This window comes from Schistocerca americana, chromosome 7, assembly GCF_021461395.2.
Source record: "Schistocerca americana isolate TAMUIC-IGC-003095 chromosome 7, iqSchAmer2.1, whole genome shotgun sequence".
Classification (NCBI taxonomy): domain Eukaryota; kingdom Metazoa; phylum Arthropoda; class Insecta; order Orthoptera; family Acrididae; genus Schistocerca; species Schistocerca americana.
Genome location: NC_060125.1, coordinates 44,076,808 through 44,092,399, shown reverse-complemented (window position 1 = coordinate 44,092,399; position 15,592 = coordinate 44,076,808). Strand labels below are relative to the sequence as shown.

The 15,592-nt window shown below is 52.7% G+C and overlaps 20 non-coding genes across 20 annotated transcripts; all 20 read right to left on the bottom strand.

The window, feature by feature from the left end:
- Positions 1 to 391: 391 nt before the first annotated feature.
- On the bottom strand, positions 392 to 463 carry Trnat-agu. The gene has a single exon. It is a non-coding gene; the product is annotated as a tRNA-Thr (tRNA).
- A 337-nt stretch (positions 464 to 800) lies between these two features.
- Positions 801 to 873, bottom strand: Trnak-cuu. Its single transcript has one exon. It is a non-coding gene; the product is annotated as a tRNA-Lys (tRNA).
- A 452-nt stretch (positions 874 to 1,325) lies between these two features.
- Positions 1,326 to 1,398, bottom strand: Trnar-ucg. The gene has a single exon. It is a non-coding gene; the product is annotated as a tRNA-Arg (tRNA).
- Positions 1,399 to 1,895: 497 nt separating this feature from the next.
- Positions 1,896 to 1,967, bottom strand: Trnat-agu. Its single transcript has one exon. It is a non-coding gene; the product is annotated as a tRNA-Thr (tRNA).
- A 337-nt stretch (positions 1,968 to 2,304) lies between these two features.
- Positions 2,305 to 2,377, bottom strand: Trnak-cuu. The gene has a single exon. It is a non-coding gene; the product is annotated as a tRNA-Lys (tRNA).
- Positions 2,378 to 2,829: 452 nt separating this feature from the next.
- Trnar-ucg lies at positions 2,830 to 2,902 on the bottom strand. The gene has a single exon. It is a non-coding gene; the product is annotated as a tRNA-Arg (tRNA).
- Positions 2,903 to 3,399: 497 nt separating this feature from the next.
- On the bottom strand, positions 3,400 to 3,471 carry Trnat-agu. Its single transcript has one exon. It is a non-coding gene; the product is annotated as a tRNA-Thr (tRNA).
- Positions 3,472 to 3,808: 337 nt separating this feature from the next.
- Trnak-cuu lies at positions 3,809 to 3,881 on the bottom strand. The gene has a single exon. It is a non-coding gene; the product is annotated as a tRNA-Lys (tRNA).
- Positions 3,882 to 4,333: 452 nt separating this feature from the next.
- Trnar-ucg lies at positions 4,334 to 4,406 on the bottom strand. Its single transcript has one exon. It is a non-coding gene; the product is annotated as a tRNA-Arg (tRNA).
- A 497-nt stretch (positions 4,407 to 4,903) lies between these two features.
- Trnat-agu lies at positions 4,904 to 4,975 on the bottom strand. Its single transcript has one exon. It is a non-coding gene; the product is annotated as a tRNA-Thr (tRNA).
- A 337-nt stretch (positions 4,976 to 5,312) lies between these two features.
- Trnak-cuu lies at positions 5,313 to 5,385 on the bottom strand. Its single transcript has one exon. It is a non-coding gene; the product is annotated as a tRNA-Lys (tRNA).
- A 452-nt stretch (positions 5,386 to 5,837) lies between these two features.
- On the bottom strand, positions 5,838 to 5,910 carry Trnar-ucg. The gene has a single exon. It is a non-coding gene; the product is annotated as a tRNA-Arg (tRNA).
- A 497-nt stretch (positions 5,911 to 6,407) lies between these two features.
- Positions 6,408 to 6,479, bottom strand: Trnat-agu. The gene has a single exon. It is a non-coding gene; the product is annotated as a tRNA-Thr (tRNA).
- A 337-nt stretch (positions 6,480 to 6,816) lies between these two features.
- On the bottom strand, positions 6,817 to 6,889 carry Trnak-cuu. Its single transcript has one exon. It is a non-coding gene; the product is annotated as a tRNA-Lys (tRNA).
- Positions 6,890 to 7,341: 452 nt separating this feature from the next.
- Trnar-ucg lies at positions 7,342 to 7,414 on the bottom strand. The gene has a single exon. It is a non-coding gene; the product is annotated as a tRNA-Arg (tRNA).
- A 5,941-nt stretch (positions 7,415 to 13,355) lies between these two features.
- On the bottom strand, positions 13,356 to 13,427 carry Trnat-agu. The gene has a single exon. It is a non-coding gene; the product is annotated as a tRNA-Thr (tRNA).
- A 337-nt stretch (positions 13,428 to 13,764) lies between these two features.
- On the bottom strand, positions 13,765 to 13,837 carry Trnak-cuu. The gene has a single exon. It is a non-coding gene; the product is annotated as a tRNA-Lys (tRNA).
- A 452-nt stretch (positions 13,838 to 14,289) lies between these two features.
- Positions 14,290 to 14,362, bottom strand: Trnar-ucg. Its single transcript has one exon. It is a non-coding gene; the product is annotated as a tRNA-Arg (tRNA).
- A 497-nt stretch (positions 14,363 to 14,859) lies between these two features.
- Positions 14,860 to 14,931, bottom strand: Trnat-agu. Its single transcript has one exon. It is a non-coding gene; the product is annotated as a tRNA-Thr (tRNA).
- Positions 14,932 to 15,268: 337 nt separating this feature from the next.
- Positions 15,269 to 15,341, bottom strand: Trnak-cuu. Its single transcript has one exon. It is a non-coding gene; the product is annotated as a tRNA-Lys (tRNA).
- Between the last annotated feature and the right edge of the window lie 251 nt (positions 15,342 to 15,592).

The window sequence follows — 15,592 nt, the reverse complement described above, 5'->3', positions numbered from 1 at the left end:
TCGTTACATGCAAGCCTTTACGAGACCGACCAAGTAGAGATTGGGAATCAAGACCACACACTTTGTGCATTCGAAATCGAAGGCAGGGCGTCCCTCGCCGCATTTGCTACGATGGCGATTTGCTACTTCTGCAGAAGCGGCGGCGTCGACGACGACGACGACGACGCTCGCGAGAGGCTCTGTGATATTTGAAAAACACATGTAAAAAATATAATTCAGACTGCCGCCTCCCACCCTACGCTGTACCGCTTTGGAAAATGCTTTATCTGCGACATTCGCCTCAATCACATCTGAGAGTAATTCTAAATAAAACACCTGTTGCTAATTGTTCGTCGTTCCAGACACTGCTTGCTATACGGCCACGACGCGCAACTGATTTCGAAAATTCGTTTGCCTCCTGTGAGGATCGAACTCACGACCCCTGGTTTACTAGACCAGTGCTCTGCCACTGAGCTAAAGAGGCGCGGCCTAGCGGTAGTTTTGCGTACTTCGTGCTTACGCTCGTCTGGATCATCAGGCTTAAGCTGACAACACTTCATATTACCGACTAATATTTGCAGCTATGGCGCACCATTACTGCTTGGCTACACATCTCACACGTAACCGATGTGCTCTCCAACCAACACCACTTACATTTCAGAACATGTCTTTGACACATGTCTACGAAATCACCTTCACCTTCAGATACACTTCCTTGCGACTGATGGAGACGTAGGCAAAGTTTTAAGTTGCTATTTCCATTACGTCACATTGATCAGAGAAACGGTAATTTACATCTGCAGCGGAACAAAATTACGTCCCGCCCAGCGTGGGGCTCGAACCCACGACCCTGAGATTAAGAGTCTCATGCTCTACCGACAGAGCTAGCCGGGCTGCGTCGGTGACTACGTGTCGGGTCGCACGACACACAGTTCTCGTTTCGGTGGGGTGGTCCCATACAGAATCTCTCCATGCTGCCTAATGTTTTCCTAGCGTCACACACGTCACGTACTTCAGTTTTATTTCATAATCATTTCTGAGAGGTACAGGAATTGCATGAAAACCTGCAGCGCTAGTGGTGTCAAAATTAACACACATATTTGATTTGACTCAGAAGCCGAACGGGTTACTTTCCGACGCTGTCTTAGATGCGCAAATGCCAGCCAAAACTCGCGGTGACGGCACTCAGCCGACCATTTCGCTAGATAACACCGTTCTGGCTGTGTGTGTATCAAGCTCAAGTGCATCTCCAAGCAGGAAATGGACAACAGCAACATTCAGACGATTTCGTACTGCTCAATAGCTACACTAAAACGGTGTGTTTCTTTTGCAGAATTGGAAAAACACGACCGTGACAGGATTCGAACCTGCAATCTTCGGATCCGAAGTCCGACGCCTTATCCATTAGGCCACACGGTCACTGGCCGCCAAGTATTCCTTACATTCGTGTCATCTCGAAACGCTCATACCGCTGAGGAATTGTGTTTTCGTTCTACACAGCCGCTGCCTCTTGCTGCTTCCCACCCATTCGTTACATGCAAGCCTTTACGAGACCGACCAAGTAGAGATTGGGAATCAAGACCACACACTTTGTGCATTCGAAATCGAAGGCAGGGCGTCCCTCGCCGCATTTGCTACGATGGCGATTTGCTACTTCTGCAGAAGCGGCGGCGTCGACGACGACGACGACGCTCGCGAGAGGCTCTGTGATATTTGAAAAACACATGTAAAAAATATAATTCAGACTGCCGCCTCCCACCCTACGCTGTACCGCTTTGGAAAATGCTTTATCTGCGACATTCGCCTCAATCACATCTGAGAGTAATTCTAAATAAAACACCTGTTGCTAATTGTTCGTCGTTCCAGACACTGCTTGCTATACGGCCACGACGCGCAACTGATTTCGAAAATTCGTTTGCCTCCTGTGAGGATCGAACTCACGACCCCTGGTTTACTAGACCAGTGCTCTGCCACTGAGCTAAAGAGGCGCGGCCTAGCGGTAGTTTTGCGTACTTCGTGCTTACGCTCGTCTGGATCATCAGGCTTAAGCTGACAACACTTCATATTACCGACTAATATTTGCAGCTATGGCGCACCATTACTGCTTGGCTACACATCTCACACGTAACCGATGTGCTCTCCAACCAACACCACTTACATTTCAGAACATGTCTTTGACACATGTCTACGAAATCACCTTCACCTTCAGATACACTTCCTTGCGACTGATGGAGACGTAGGCAAAGTTTTAAGTTGCTATTTCCATTACGTCACATTGATCAGAGAAACGGTAATTTACATCTGCAGCGGAACAAAATTACGTCCCGCCCAGCGTGGGGCTCGAACCCACGACCCTGAGATTAAGAGTCTCATGCTCTACCGACTGAGCTAGCCGGGCTGCGTCGGTGACTACGTGTCGGGTCGCACGACACACAGTTCTCGTTTCGGTGGGGTGGTCCCATACAGAATCTCTCCATGCTGCCTAATGTTTTCCTAGCGTCACACACGTCACGTACTTCAGTTTTATTTCATAATCATTTCTGAGAGGTACAGGAATTGCATGAAAACCTGCAGCGCTAGTGGTGTCAAAATTAACACACATATTTGATTTGACTCAGAAGCCGAACGGGTTACTTTCCGACGCTGTCTTAGATGCGCAAATGCCAGCCAAAACTCGCGGTGACGGCACTCAGCCGACCATTTCGCTAGATAACACCGTTCTGGCTGTGTGTGTATCAAGCTCAAGTGCATCTCCAAGCAGGAAATGGACAACAGCAACATTCAGACGATTTCGTACTGCTCAATAGCTACACTAAAACGGTGTGTTTCTTTTGCAGAATTGGAAAAACACGACCGTGACAGGATTCGAACGTGCAATCTTCGGATCCGAAGTCCGACGCCTTATCCATTAGGCCACACGGTCACTGGCCGCCAAGTATTCCTTACATTCGTGTCATCTCGAAACGCTCATACCGCTGAGGAATTGTGTTTTCGTTCTACACAGCCGCTGCCTCTTGCTGCTTCCCACCCATTCGTTACATGCAAGCCTTTACGAGACCGACCAAGTAGAGATTGGGAATCAAGACCACACACTTTGTGCATTCGAAATCGAAGGCAGGGCGTCCCTCGCCGCATTTGCTACGATGGCGATTTGCTACTTCTGCAGAAGCGGCGGCGTCGACGACGACGACGACGCTCGCGAGAGGCTCTGTGATATTTGAAAAACACATGTAAAAAATATAATTCAGACTGCCGCCTCCCACCCTACGCTGTACCGCTTTGGAAAATGCTTTATCTGCGACATTCGCCTCAATCACATCTGAGAGTAATTCTAAATAAAACACCTGTTGCTAATTGTTCGTCGTTCCAGACACTGCTTGCTATACGGCCACGACGCGCAACTGATTTCGAAAATTCGTTTGCCTCCTGTGAGGATCGAACTCACGACCCCTGGTTTACTAGACCAGTGCTCTGCCACTGAGCTAAAGAGGCGCGGCCTAGCGGTAGTTTTGCGTACTTCGTGCTTACGCTCATCTGGATCATCAGGCTTAAGCTGACAACACTTCATATTACCGACTAATATTTGCAGCTATGGCGCACCATTACTGCTTGGCTACACATCTCACACGTAACCGATGTGCTCTCCAACCAACACCACTTACATTTCAGAACATGTCTTTGACACATGTCTACGAAATCACCTTCACCTTCAGATACACTTCCTTGCGACTGATGGAGACGTAGGCAAAGTTTTAAGTTGCTATTTCCATTACGTCACATTGATCAGAGAAACGGTAATTTACATCTGCAGCGGAACAAAATTACGTCCCGCCCAGCGTGGGGCTCGAACCCACGACCCTGAGATTAAGAGTCTCATGCTCTACCGACTGAGCTAGCCGGGCTGCGTCGGTGACTACGTGTCGGGTCGCACGACACACAGTTCTCGTTTCGGTGGGGTGGTCCCATACAGAATCTCTCCATGCTGCCTAATGTTTTCCTAGCGTCACACACGTCACGTACTTCAGTTTTATTTCATAATCATTTCTGAGAGGTACAGGAATTGCATGAAAACCTGCAGCGCTAGTGGTGTCAAAATTAACACACATATTTGATTTGACTCAGAAGCCGAACGGGTTACTTTCCGACGCTGTCTTAGATGCGCAAATGCCAGCCAAAACTCGCGGTGACGGCACTCAGCCGACCATTTCGCTAGATAACACCGTTCTGGCTGTGTGTGTATCAAGCTCAAGTGCATCTCCAAGCAGGAAATGGACAACAGCAACATTCAGACGATTTCGTACTGCTCAATAGCTACACTAAAACGGTGTGTTTCTTTTGCAGAATTGGAAAAACACGACCGTGACAGGATTCGAACCTGCAATCTTCGGATCCGAAGTCCGACGCCTTATCCATTAGGCCACACGGTCACTGGCCGCCAAGTATTCCTTACATTCGTGTCATCTCGAAACGCTCATACCGCTGAGGAATTGTGTTTTCGTTCTACACAGCCGCTGCCTCTTGCTGCTTCCCACCCATTCGTTACATGCAAGCCTTTACGAGACCGACCAAGTAGAGATTGGGAATCAAGACCACACACTTTGTGCATTCGAAATCGAAGGCAGGGCGTCCCTCGCCGCATTTGCTACGATGGCGATTTGCTACTTCTGCAGAAGCGGCGGCGTCGACGACGACGACGACGCTCGCGAGAGGCTCTGTGATATTTGAAAAACACATGTAAAAAATATAATTCAGACTGCCGCCTCCCACCCTACGCTGTACCGCTTTGGAAAATGCTTTATCTGCGACATTCGCCTCAATCACATCTGAGAGTAATTCTAAATAAAACACCTGTTGCTAATTGTTCGTCGTTCCAGACACTGCTTGCTATACGGCCACGACGCGCAACTGATTTCGAAAATTCGTTTGCCTCCTGTGAGGATCGAACTCACGACCCCTGGTTTACTAGACCAGTGCTCTGCCACTGAGCTAAAGAGGCGCGGCCTAGCGGTAGTTTTGCGTACTTCGTGCTTACGCTCGTCTGGATCATCAGGCTTAAGCTGACAACACTTCATATTACCGACTAATATTTGCAGCTATGGCGCACCATTACTGCTTGGCTACACATCTCACACGTAACCGATGTGCTCTCCAACCAACACCACTTACATTTCAGAACATGTCTTTGACACATGTCTACGAAATCACCTTCACCTTCAGATACACTTCCTTGCGACTGATGGAGACGTAGGCAAAGTTTTAAGTTGCTATTTCCATTACGTCACATTGATCAGAGAAACGGTAATTTACATCTGCAGCGGAACAAAATTACGTCCCGCCCAGCGTGGGGCTCGAACCCACGACCCTGAGATTAAGAGTCTCATGCTCTACCGACTGAGCTAGCCGGGCTGCGTCGGTGACTACGTGTCGGGTCGCACGACACACAGTTCTCGTTTCGGTGGGGTGGTCCCATACAGAATCTCTCCATGCTGCCTAATGTTTTCCTAGCGTCACACACGTCACGTACTTCAGTTTTATTTCATAATCATTTCTGAGAGGTACAGGAATTGCATGAAAACCTGCAGCGCTAGTGGTGTCAAAATTAACACACATATTTGATTTGACTCAGAAGCCGAACGGGTTACTTTCCGACGCTGTCTTAGATGCGCAAATGCCAGCCAAAACTCGCGGTGACGGCACTCAGCCGACCATTTCGCTAGATAACACCGTTCTGGCTGTGTGTGTATCAAGCTCAAGTGCATCTCCAAGCAGGAAATGGACAACAGCAACATTCAGACGATTTCGTACTGCTCAATAGCTACACTAAAACGGTGTGTTTCTTTTGCAGAATTGGAAAAACACGACCGTGACAGGATTCGAACGTGCAATCTTCGGATCCGAAGTCCGACGCCTTATCCATTAGGCCACACGGTCACTGGCCGCCAAGTATTCCTTACATTCGTGTCATCTCGAAACGCTCATACCGCTGAGGAATTGTGTTTTCGTTCTACACAGCCGCTGCCTCTTGCTGCTTCCCACCCATTCGTTACATGCAAGCCTTTACGAGACCGACCAAGTAGAGATTGGGAATCAAGACCACACACTTTGTGCATTCGAAATCGAAGGCAGGGCGTCCCTCGCCGCATTTGCTACGATGGCGATTTGCTACTTCTGCAGAAGCGGCGGCGTCGACGACGACGACGACGCTCGCGAGAGGCTCTGTGATATTTGAAAAACACATGTAAAAAATATAATTCAGACTGCCGCCTCCCACCCTACGCTGTACCGCTTTGGAAAATGCTTTATCTGCGACATTCGCCTCAATCACATCTGAGAGTAATTCTAAATAAAACACCTGTTGCTAATTGTTCGTCGTTCCAGACACTGCTTGCTATACGGCCACGACGCGCAACTGATTTCGAAAATTCGTTTGCCTCCTGTGAGGATCGAACTCACGACCCCTGGTTTACTAGACCAGTGCTCTGCCACTGAGCTAAAGAGGCGCGGCCTAGCGGTAGTTTTGCGTACTTCGTGCTTACGCTCATCTGGATCATCAGGCTTAAGCTGACAACACTTCATATTACCGACTAATATTTGCAGCTATGGCGCACCATTACTGCTTGGCTACACATCTCACACGTAACCGATGTGCTCTCCAACCAACACCACTTACATTTCAGAACATGTCTTTGACACATGTCTACGAAATCACCTTCACCTTCAGATACACTTCCTTGCGACTGATGGAGACGTAGGCAAAGTTTTAAGTTGCTATTTCCATTACGTCACATTGATCAGAGAAACGGTAATTTACATCTGCAGCGGAACAAAATTACGTCCCGCCCAGCGTGGGGCTCGAACCCACGACCCTGAGATTAAGAGTCTCATGCTCTACCGACTGAGCTAGCCGGGCTGCGTCGGTGACTACGTGTCGGGTCGCACGACACACAGTTCTCGTTTCGGTGGGGTGGTCCCATACAGAATCTCTCCATGCTGCCTAATGTTTTCCTAGCGTCACACACGTCACGTACTTCAGTTTTATTTCATAATCATTTCTGAGAGGTACAGGAATTGCATGAAAACCTGCAGCGCTAGTGGTGTCAAAATTAACACACATATTTGATTTGACTCAGAAGCCGAACGGGTTACTTTCCGACGCTGTCTTAGATGCGCAAATGCCAGCCAAAACTCGCGGTGACGGCACTCAGCCGACCATTTCGCTAGATAACACCGTTCTGGCTGTGTGTGTATCAAGCTCAAGTGCATCTCCAAGCAGGAAATGGACAACAGCAACATTCAGACGATTTCGTACTGCTCAATAGCTACACTAAAACGGTGTGTTTCTTTTGCAGAATTGGAAAAACACGACCGTGACAGGATTCGAACCTGCAATCTTCGGATCCGAAGTCCGACGCCTTATCCATTAGGCCACACGGTCACTGGCCGCCAAGTATTCCTTACATTCGTGTCATCTCGAAACGCTCATACCGCTGAGGAATTGTGTTTTCGTTCTACACAGCCGCTGCCTCTTGCTGCTTCCCACCCATTCGTTACATGCAAGCCTTTACGAGACCGACCAAGTAGAGATTGGGAATCAAGACCACACACTTTGTGCATTCGAAATCGAAGGCAGGGCGTCCCTCGCCGCATTTGCTACGATGGCGATTTGCTACTTCTGCAGAAGCGGCGGCGTCGACGACGACGACGACGCTCGCGAGAGGCTCTGTGATTTTTGAAAAACACATGTAAAAAATATAATTCAGACTGCCGCCTCCCACCCTACGCTGTACCTTTTTTTTTTTTTTTTTCCTTTATTGTTATTTTCAAACCCGTACAAACAGGCAGGCTGTCAGCAGCATGGTACGCCGCTCTTCAGCCGTAGAGGAGATAAAGATAGAACAGAAAGAATACACAAATGTGACATAACGGTGGGTAATAAAACTGTAGACACATAAAGACAAACACGGAGCCGTTCACACTTGACGAAAATTCACTACAAACTGTTGTCACGACGCACTAACACTGAAGATGGCGATGGCACAGGTGAACGATGGAGTATGACGGGAACACTGAACACGAAACACGACGGCACTCACGAGACACTGATGGCGACGATCTCCGGCGCGCGAATGTTCACTCAGCGTGTACGAGTCCGGGGACCTGCCAAGAGAGGAGGTGGAGGAGGAGGAAGGGGAAATGGGAGAGGGGAGAGCAGAGGTGCCATGGGCAAAGGAGAGAGGGGGAGGGAGGAAGGGGGAGTGAAGCCCAGAGGAGAGGGTAGGAGGGAGGGGGGAAAGGAAAGAGAAGGGAAGGGAAAAGGGGGGGGAGGGAGGGTGCCTGAAGGAAAGGACACAGGAGGGGGGGGAGGATCAAAGTTGATAGGAGGGGTAGATGCAGGGGAGGAGGACATCATCAGGGAGGGGGAGCTGGCGGAAGCCACCTTGGGAGAGGGTAAGGAGGGTGGAGAGATGGAGACCGGGTGGGACATGGGAGTACAGGCGCGGCAGCGGGCGGGGGTGGGAGAGGATCGGGGAGACGAGCGGGTGAGGAGGATCGAGTTTACGGGAGGTGTAGAGGATTCGTAGCCTTTCGAGGAAGAGGAGGAGGTGGGGGAAGGGGATAAGGTCATACAGGATCCGCGTGGGGGAAGGGAGACGGATGCGATAGGCAAGGCGGAGAGCATGGCGTTCAAGGATTTGGAGGGATTTATAAAAGGAAGGGGGGGCGGAGATCCAGGCTGGATGGGCGTAACAGAGGATAGGGCGGATGAGGGACTTATAGGTGTGGAGGATGGTGGAGGGGTCCAAACCCCACGTTCGGCCGGAAAGGAGCTTGAGGAGACGGAGTCGGGAACGTGCCTTGGCTTGGATTGTCTGGAGATGGGGAGTCCAGGAGAGGCGACGGTCGAGGGTGACGCCAAGGTACTTAAGGGTGGGAGTGAGGGCGATAGGACGGTCATAGACGGTGAGATAGAAATCAAGGAGGCGGAAGGAAGGGGTGGTTTTGCCTACAATGATCGCCTGGGTTTTGGAGGGATTGACCTTGAGCAACCACTGGTTGCACCAAGCGGTGAACCGGTCAAGATGGGATTGGAGAAGGCGTTGGGAGCGTTGCAGGGTGGGGGCAAGGGCGAGGAAGGCGGTGTCATCGGCAAACTGAAGGAGGTGGACGGGGGGCGACGGCGGCGGCATGTCCGCCGTGTACAAAAGGTACAGAAGGGGGGAGAGGACGGAGCCTTGGGGCACACCGGCGGAGGGGAAAAAGGTGTAGGAATCGGTGTTATGGATGGTGACATAGGAAGGACGGCGGGAGAGAAAGGAACCGATCAGACGAACGTAGTTAATGGGAAGGGCGAAGGTTTGGAGCTTGAAGAGGAGACCGGAATGCCATACGCGGTCATATGCGCGTTCGAGGTCAAGAGAGAGGAAGATTGCGGAGCGACGGGAATTGAGCTGTTCGGAAAGGAGATGAGTGAGGTGAAGGAGAAGATCGTCGGAAGAGAAGGACGGCCGAAAGCCACACTGGGTAACGGGGAGGAGGCGGTGCTGGCGGAGATGCTGGTGGATGCGGCGGGTGAGGATAGATTCCAGGACCTTGCTGAAGACCGAGGTAAGGCTGATGGGACGGTAGGAGGAGACGGCGGACGGCGGTTTGCCAGGTTTGAGGAACATGAGGATACGGGAGGTTTTCCACAGGTCGGGGTAGTAACCGGTGGACAGGACTACATTGTAGAGCCTGGCCAGGGTGGAGAGAAAAGAGACAGGAGCTTCACGAAGGTGACGGTAGGTAACACGATCGTGACCAGGAGCGGTGTTGCGTTTGGTGCGGAGTGTATCGATGAGATCCTGTGTGGTGATGGGGGCATTAAGGTCCGTGTGTGGAATGTTGTCCAAGTACTGGAAACCAGGAGCGAGGGGAGGGACAGAGGTGTCAGTTCGATCGCGGATATCTGGGAAGAGGGAGTAATCGAACTGGGGATCATCAGGGATGGAAAACACATCGGACAGGTAGGAGGCAAAGTGATTGGCCTTACTAAGGGCGTCAGGGAAGGGGTGATCATCGTGGAGAAGAGGATAGTAGGGGGAGGGTTTAGTTCCGGTAAGGCGACGGAAGGCGGTCCAGAACTTGGACGAGTTTATAGGGAGGGTAGCATTTAAACGGGTGCATGTCTGTCGCCAGTCCCGGCGTTTCTTGGCCGCGAGCAAATTTCGAATGTGTCGCTGGAGTTGCCGGTGGCGTCGTAGGGTGTCCGGGTCACGCGTGCGGAGGAAGGCACGGTAGAGACGACGGGATTCACGGAGGAGGAGGACGGCCTGTGGTGGTAAGGTAGGACGGTGGGGGTGGACGGCAACAGTAGGGACGTGGGCCTCCACGGCCTCAGACAAGGTCTGCTGGAGAAAGGAGGCGGCATGGGTGACATCATCGGGACGGCGGTAGGCGAGAGGGTGGCTATCGACCTGAGTGGAGAGGGTATCCCGGTAGGCATTCCAGTTGGCACGGGAATAGTCATGGATGTACTTAGGGGGAGGGTCATGACGAGGGTCGGGGCGGGGGCGACGGCCGTCTGACACGGTGAGGAGGACAGGGAGATGGTCGCTACCAATAGGCGCCAGGACATCCACCGTAATGCGACCAAGGAGGTTGGGGGAGGAGAGGATAACATCGGGAGTGGAGTTGGATTCGGGACGGGTGTGCTGGGGGATGGGGATGAGGTCGCCTTGAAGGGAGGAGAGGAACCGATGCCACCGCCGTAACTGGGCAGCGGAGCGACTATGGATGTTGAGGTCGGCGGCGATCACATAGGAGGAGAAGGTACGGTCGATGTGGGAGAGGAAGTCGAAAGGAAGAGGGGCGTTGGGGCGGACATAGATGGTGGCACAGGTAATGGTAAGGCCGGGGAAGAAGAGACTAAGGATCAGGTGTTCGGTGGGGTCGGGAAGGAGAGGCTGGAGCCGAACGGGGATCTGGCGGTGGTGGCCAATGGCAACTCCGCCACGCGCAACTGGGAGGGGATTATCGGAGCGGTGGAGGAGATAGGGGGAGGTGTGGATGGAGTGGTGGGGTTGGAGGAAGGTTTCATTAAGGAGGAAGGCATCCACACGGTGGGTAGCAAGGGTGTGCAGGAAGAGGTTCTTGTTGGCGGGAAGGGAGCGGATATTGTTGAAAAGGATACGATGCTGTCGCGCCATTGGAAGGACTTAGACGAGGGTGTCAAGGCGGGAGAAGGTGAAATGGGCCTGGTTATTGGAAAAGGTGGCGTACATTTTAAGGTGGAATATGGAACGGGCGGCGAGGGAGATCTGTTGTAAGGTGTGGGGGCGCTGAAAGGGATGGACGTTTTGGAGGACAATGGTGAGGAACCTGATGATGTCCTCAGCAGTGGGGGGGGGACGAAGGGAATTGCCAGGAGGGGTGGGGGCGTCCAGGGGACGGACAGGGACGGTGAGTTCAGGAGTGGTAGGAGGAGGTCGGGCTTTACATTTTTGGGAGTAGGTGGGGTGGGGGAGGCTGCAGGTATTACAGGAGGGAGGGGATTGGAGGTTGGGGCACTGCCGGAGGAAGTGCGCTTGCCGACAATGCGGGCAGGTGGGGGCCTCGCGGCACTCGGCTGTTGGATGGGCATTGTAGCGCAGACACCTCTGGCAGCGCAGGGATTGAGGGGGGGAACGGGAGGGGTCGACTTTGAACCGCTGATTGAAGAGGAGGGCACCCTCCTTCAGGAGACGGTCAATGGAGGGGGCGTCCTCAGAGAAAACCCGCATAAGGCGGGGGGGCCGGTCGCGTTGAAAATGCGGCGGACTGCCCGCACCTCCAGGGTGGGATGGGCCTTCAGCTCCGCCAGCACCTCCTCCTCCGTGATCGACGGGCTAAGCCGAGTGATCACGGCGGTGAGGGTCGGCGGGCGACGCGGGGGTTGGGGTTGGCGGGTAGGAGATGGGGAGGGAGCAGGGGTGAGGGTGGCGTGAGGACCAAAACGGGTGATGGGGAGGCGGGAGAGGATGTCAGTATGGAGGGTGGGGCTGGGGGAGGAGATAAGAACAGAATCCCGTCTGGGAGTAAGGAGAGATATGGGGGCGCCAGGGAAATGTTGGCGGAGGAGGAGGGAGAGATTCCGGGCCTCGAGGAAGGAAGGATCGGGATGGGACAGGAGATATTTGTAGAGACCGGGTGGGGAGGAGGAGGAGGAGGGAGCGGGGCCTGGTGGGGAGACGTCCATGGCATTTTGGGGTGGGGAGGGGGGGCGGGGTGGAGCCTTTTTAGGAGCAGAGGAAGTGGAGGCGCCACTAGGGCGTTTGACAGCGGCAGATGGGCGGGTGGTGACATGAGGGATGGGAACGATGGGGAGGTGGCGGGAAGGGACAGGTCCCGGCACGGACGCAGCAGTCGGCGCCGGAGAGAGTGACTGTGACGGTGCAGGCGAATGTGGCAGTGATGGTGATGGTGACGATGACGGTGGTGGCGGTGATGGCGATGGCGACGGCGACGGGGAGAGCTGGGCGTGGGCAGTGGCCCGACGGGCCACCACCCTAGCCGGAGCTGCAGTGACAGGCTGGGGGAGTGGGGGGAAAGGATCAGAACGAGAGGAAGAGGCGGGAGAGGGGGCGACAAAGAGCGAGGGCGAAGGGATAGTGAGGAGGGGAGGGATGGAAGGAGGGGGGTGGGACTGGGCACACCAAGTGATAGTGGTGGTGGCGGCGGAAGGGGACGTATACACGATGGCGGTGGTGGTAGTAGTGACGGTGGTGGTGGGAGCGGACATGACGACAAGAAGAAGAAAGAAAAACACAGCACTAAAGGGACAGGACACACACTGGGAGACGACGGACGGCGACGGCGACGGCGACGGCGACGGCGACGGCGACGGCGACGGCGACGGCGAGAGGCAGGGACGCTGCTGCCGCGGACTGGGCCGGGGCGGCGGCGGCGGCGGCGGCGGCTGTTGCTGCTGCTGCTGCTGCTGCTGCTGCTGCTGCTGGCAGGACTGCTGCTGGCTGGACTGCTGCTGCCACCGGAGGGCTGGCTGGCTGGCTGGCTGGCTGGCTGGCTGGCTGCGGGACCACCGCTGCAGGCCGGGACCGGGAACTGCTGCTGCTGCTGCTGGCTGGCTGGCTGGCTGGCTGGCTGGCTGGCTGGCTGGCTGGCACCTGTAAACCCTAGCACTTCGATTAGCGCGAAAACGGCACTATCGAAGGGCGGTAACCTTTCGGTGTACCGCCGGAGATGTACGCTGTACCGCTTTGGAAAATGCTTTATCTGCGACATTCGCCTCAATCACATCTGAGAGTAATTCTAAATAAAACACCTGTTGCTAATTGTTCGTCGTTCCAGACACTGCTTGCTATACGGCCACGACGCGCAACTGATTTCGAAAATTCGTTTGCCTCCTGTGAGGATCGAACTCACGACCCCTGGTTTACTAGACCAGTGCTCTGCCACTGAGCTAAAGAGGCGCGGCCTAGCGGTAGTTTTGCGTACTTCGTGCTTACGCTCGTCTGGATCATCAGGCTTAAGCTGACAACACTTCATATTACCGACTAATATTTGCAGCTATGGCGCACCATTACTGCTTGGCTACACATCTCACACGTAACCGATGTGCTCTCCAACCAACACCACTTACATTTCAGAACATGTCTTTGACACATGTCTACGAAATCACCTTCACCTTCAGATACACTTCCTTGCGACTGATGGAGACGTAGGCAAAGTTTTAAGTTGCTATTTCCATTACGTCACATTGATCAGAGAAACGGTAATTTACATCTGCAGCGGAACAAAATTACGTCCCGCCCAGCGTGGGGCTCGAACCCACGACCCTGAGATTAAGAGTCTCATGCTCTACCGACTGAGCTAGCCGGGCTGCGTCGGTGACTACGTGTCGGGTCGCACGACACACAGTTCTCGTTTCGGTGGGGTGGTCCCATACAGAATCTCTCCATGCTGCCTAATGTTTTCCTAGCGTCACACACGTCACGTACTTCAGTTTTATTTCATAATCATTTCTGAGAGGTACAGGAATTGCATGAAAACCTGCAGCGCTAGTGGTGTCAAAATTAACACACATATTTGATTTGACTCAGAAGCCGAACGGGTTACTTTCCGACGCTGTCTTAGATGCGCAAATGCCAGCCAAAACTCGCGGTGACGGCACTCAGCCGACCATTTCGCTAGATAACACCGTTCTGGCTGTGTGTGTATCAAGCTCAAGTGCATCTCCAAGCAGGAAATGGACAACAGCAACATTCAGACGATTTCGTACTGCTCAATAGCTACACTAAAACGGTGTGTTTCTTTTGCAGAATTGGAAAAACACGACCGTGACAGGATTCGAACCTGCAATCTTCGGATCCGAAGTCCGACGCCTTATCCATTAGGCCACACGGTCACTGGCCGCCAAGTATTCCTTACATTCGTGTCATCTCGAAACGCTCATACCGCTGAGGAATTGTGTTTTCGTTCTACACAGCCGCTGCCTCTTGCTGCTTCCCACCCATTCGTTACATGCAAGCCTTTACGAGACCGACCAAGTAGAGATTGGGAATCAAGACCACACACTTTGTGCATTCGAAATCGAAGGCAGGGCGTCCCTCGCCGCATTTGCTACGATGGCGATTTGCTACTTCTGCAGAAGCGGCGGCGTCGACGACGACGACGACGCTCGCGAGAGGCTCTGTGATATTTGAAAAACACATGTAAAAAATATAATTCAGACTGCCGCCTCCCACCCTACGCTGTACCGCTTTGGAAAATGCTTTATCTGCGACATTCGCCTCAATCACATCTGAGAGTAATTCTAAATAAAACACCTGTTGCTAATTGTTCGTCGTTCCAGACACTGCTTGCTATACGGCCACGACGCGCAACTGATTTCGAAAATTCGTTTGCCTCCTGTGAGGATCGAACTCACGACCCCTGGTTTACTAGACCAGTGCTCTGCCACTGAGCTAAAGAGGCGCGGCCTAGCGGTAGTTTTGCGTACTTCGTGCTTACGCTCGTCTGGATCATCAGGCTTAAGCTGACAACACTTCATATTACCGACTAATATTTGCAGCTATGGCGCACCATTACTGCTTGGCTACACATCTCACACGTAACCGATGTGCTCTCCAACCAACACCACTTACATTTCAGAACATGTCTTTGACACATGTCTACGAAATCACCTTCACCTTCAGATACACTTCCTTGCGACTGATGGAGACGTAGGCAAAGTTTTAAGTTGCTATTTCCATTACGTCACATTGATCAGAGAAACGGTAATTTACATCTGCAGCGGAACAAAATTACGTCCCGCCCAGCGTGGGGCTCGAACCCACGACCCTGAGATTAAGAGTCTCATGCTCTACCGACTGAGCTAGCCGGGCTGCGTCGGTGACTACGTGTCGGGTCGCACGACACACAGTTCTCGTTTCGGTGGGGTGGTCCCATACAGAATCTCTCCATGCTGCCTAATGTTTTCCTAGCGTCACACACGTCACGTACTTCAGTTTTATTTCATAATCATTTCTGAGAGGTACAGGAATTGCATGAAAACCTGCAGCGCTAGTGGTGTCAAAATTAACACACATATTTGATTTGACTCAGAAGCCGAACGGGTTACTTTCCGACGCTGTCT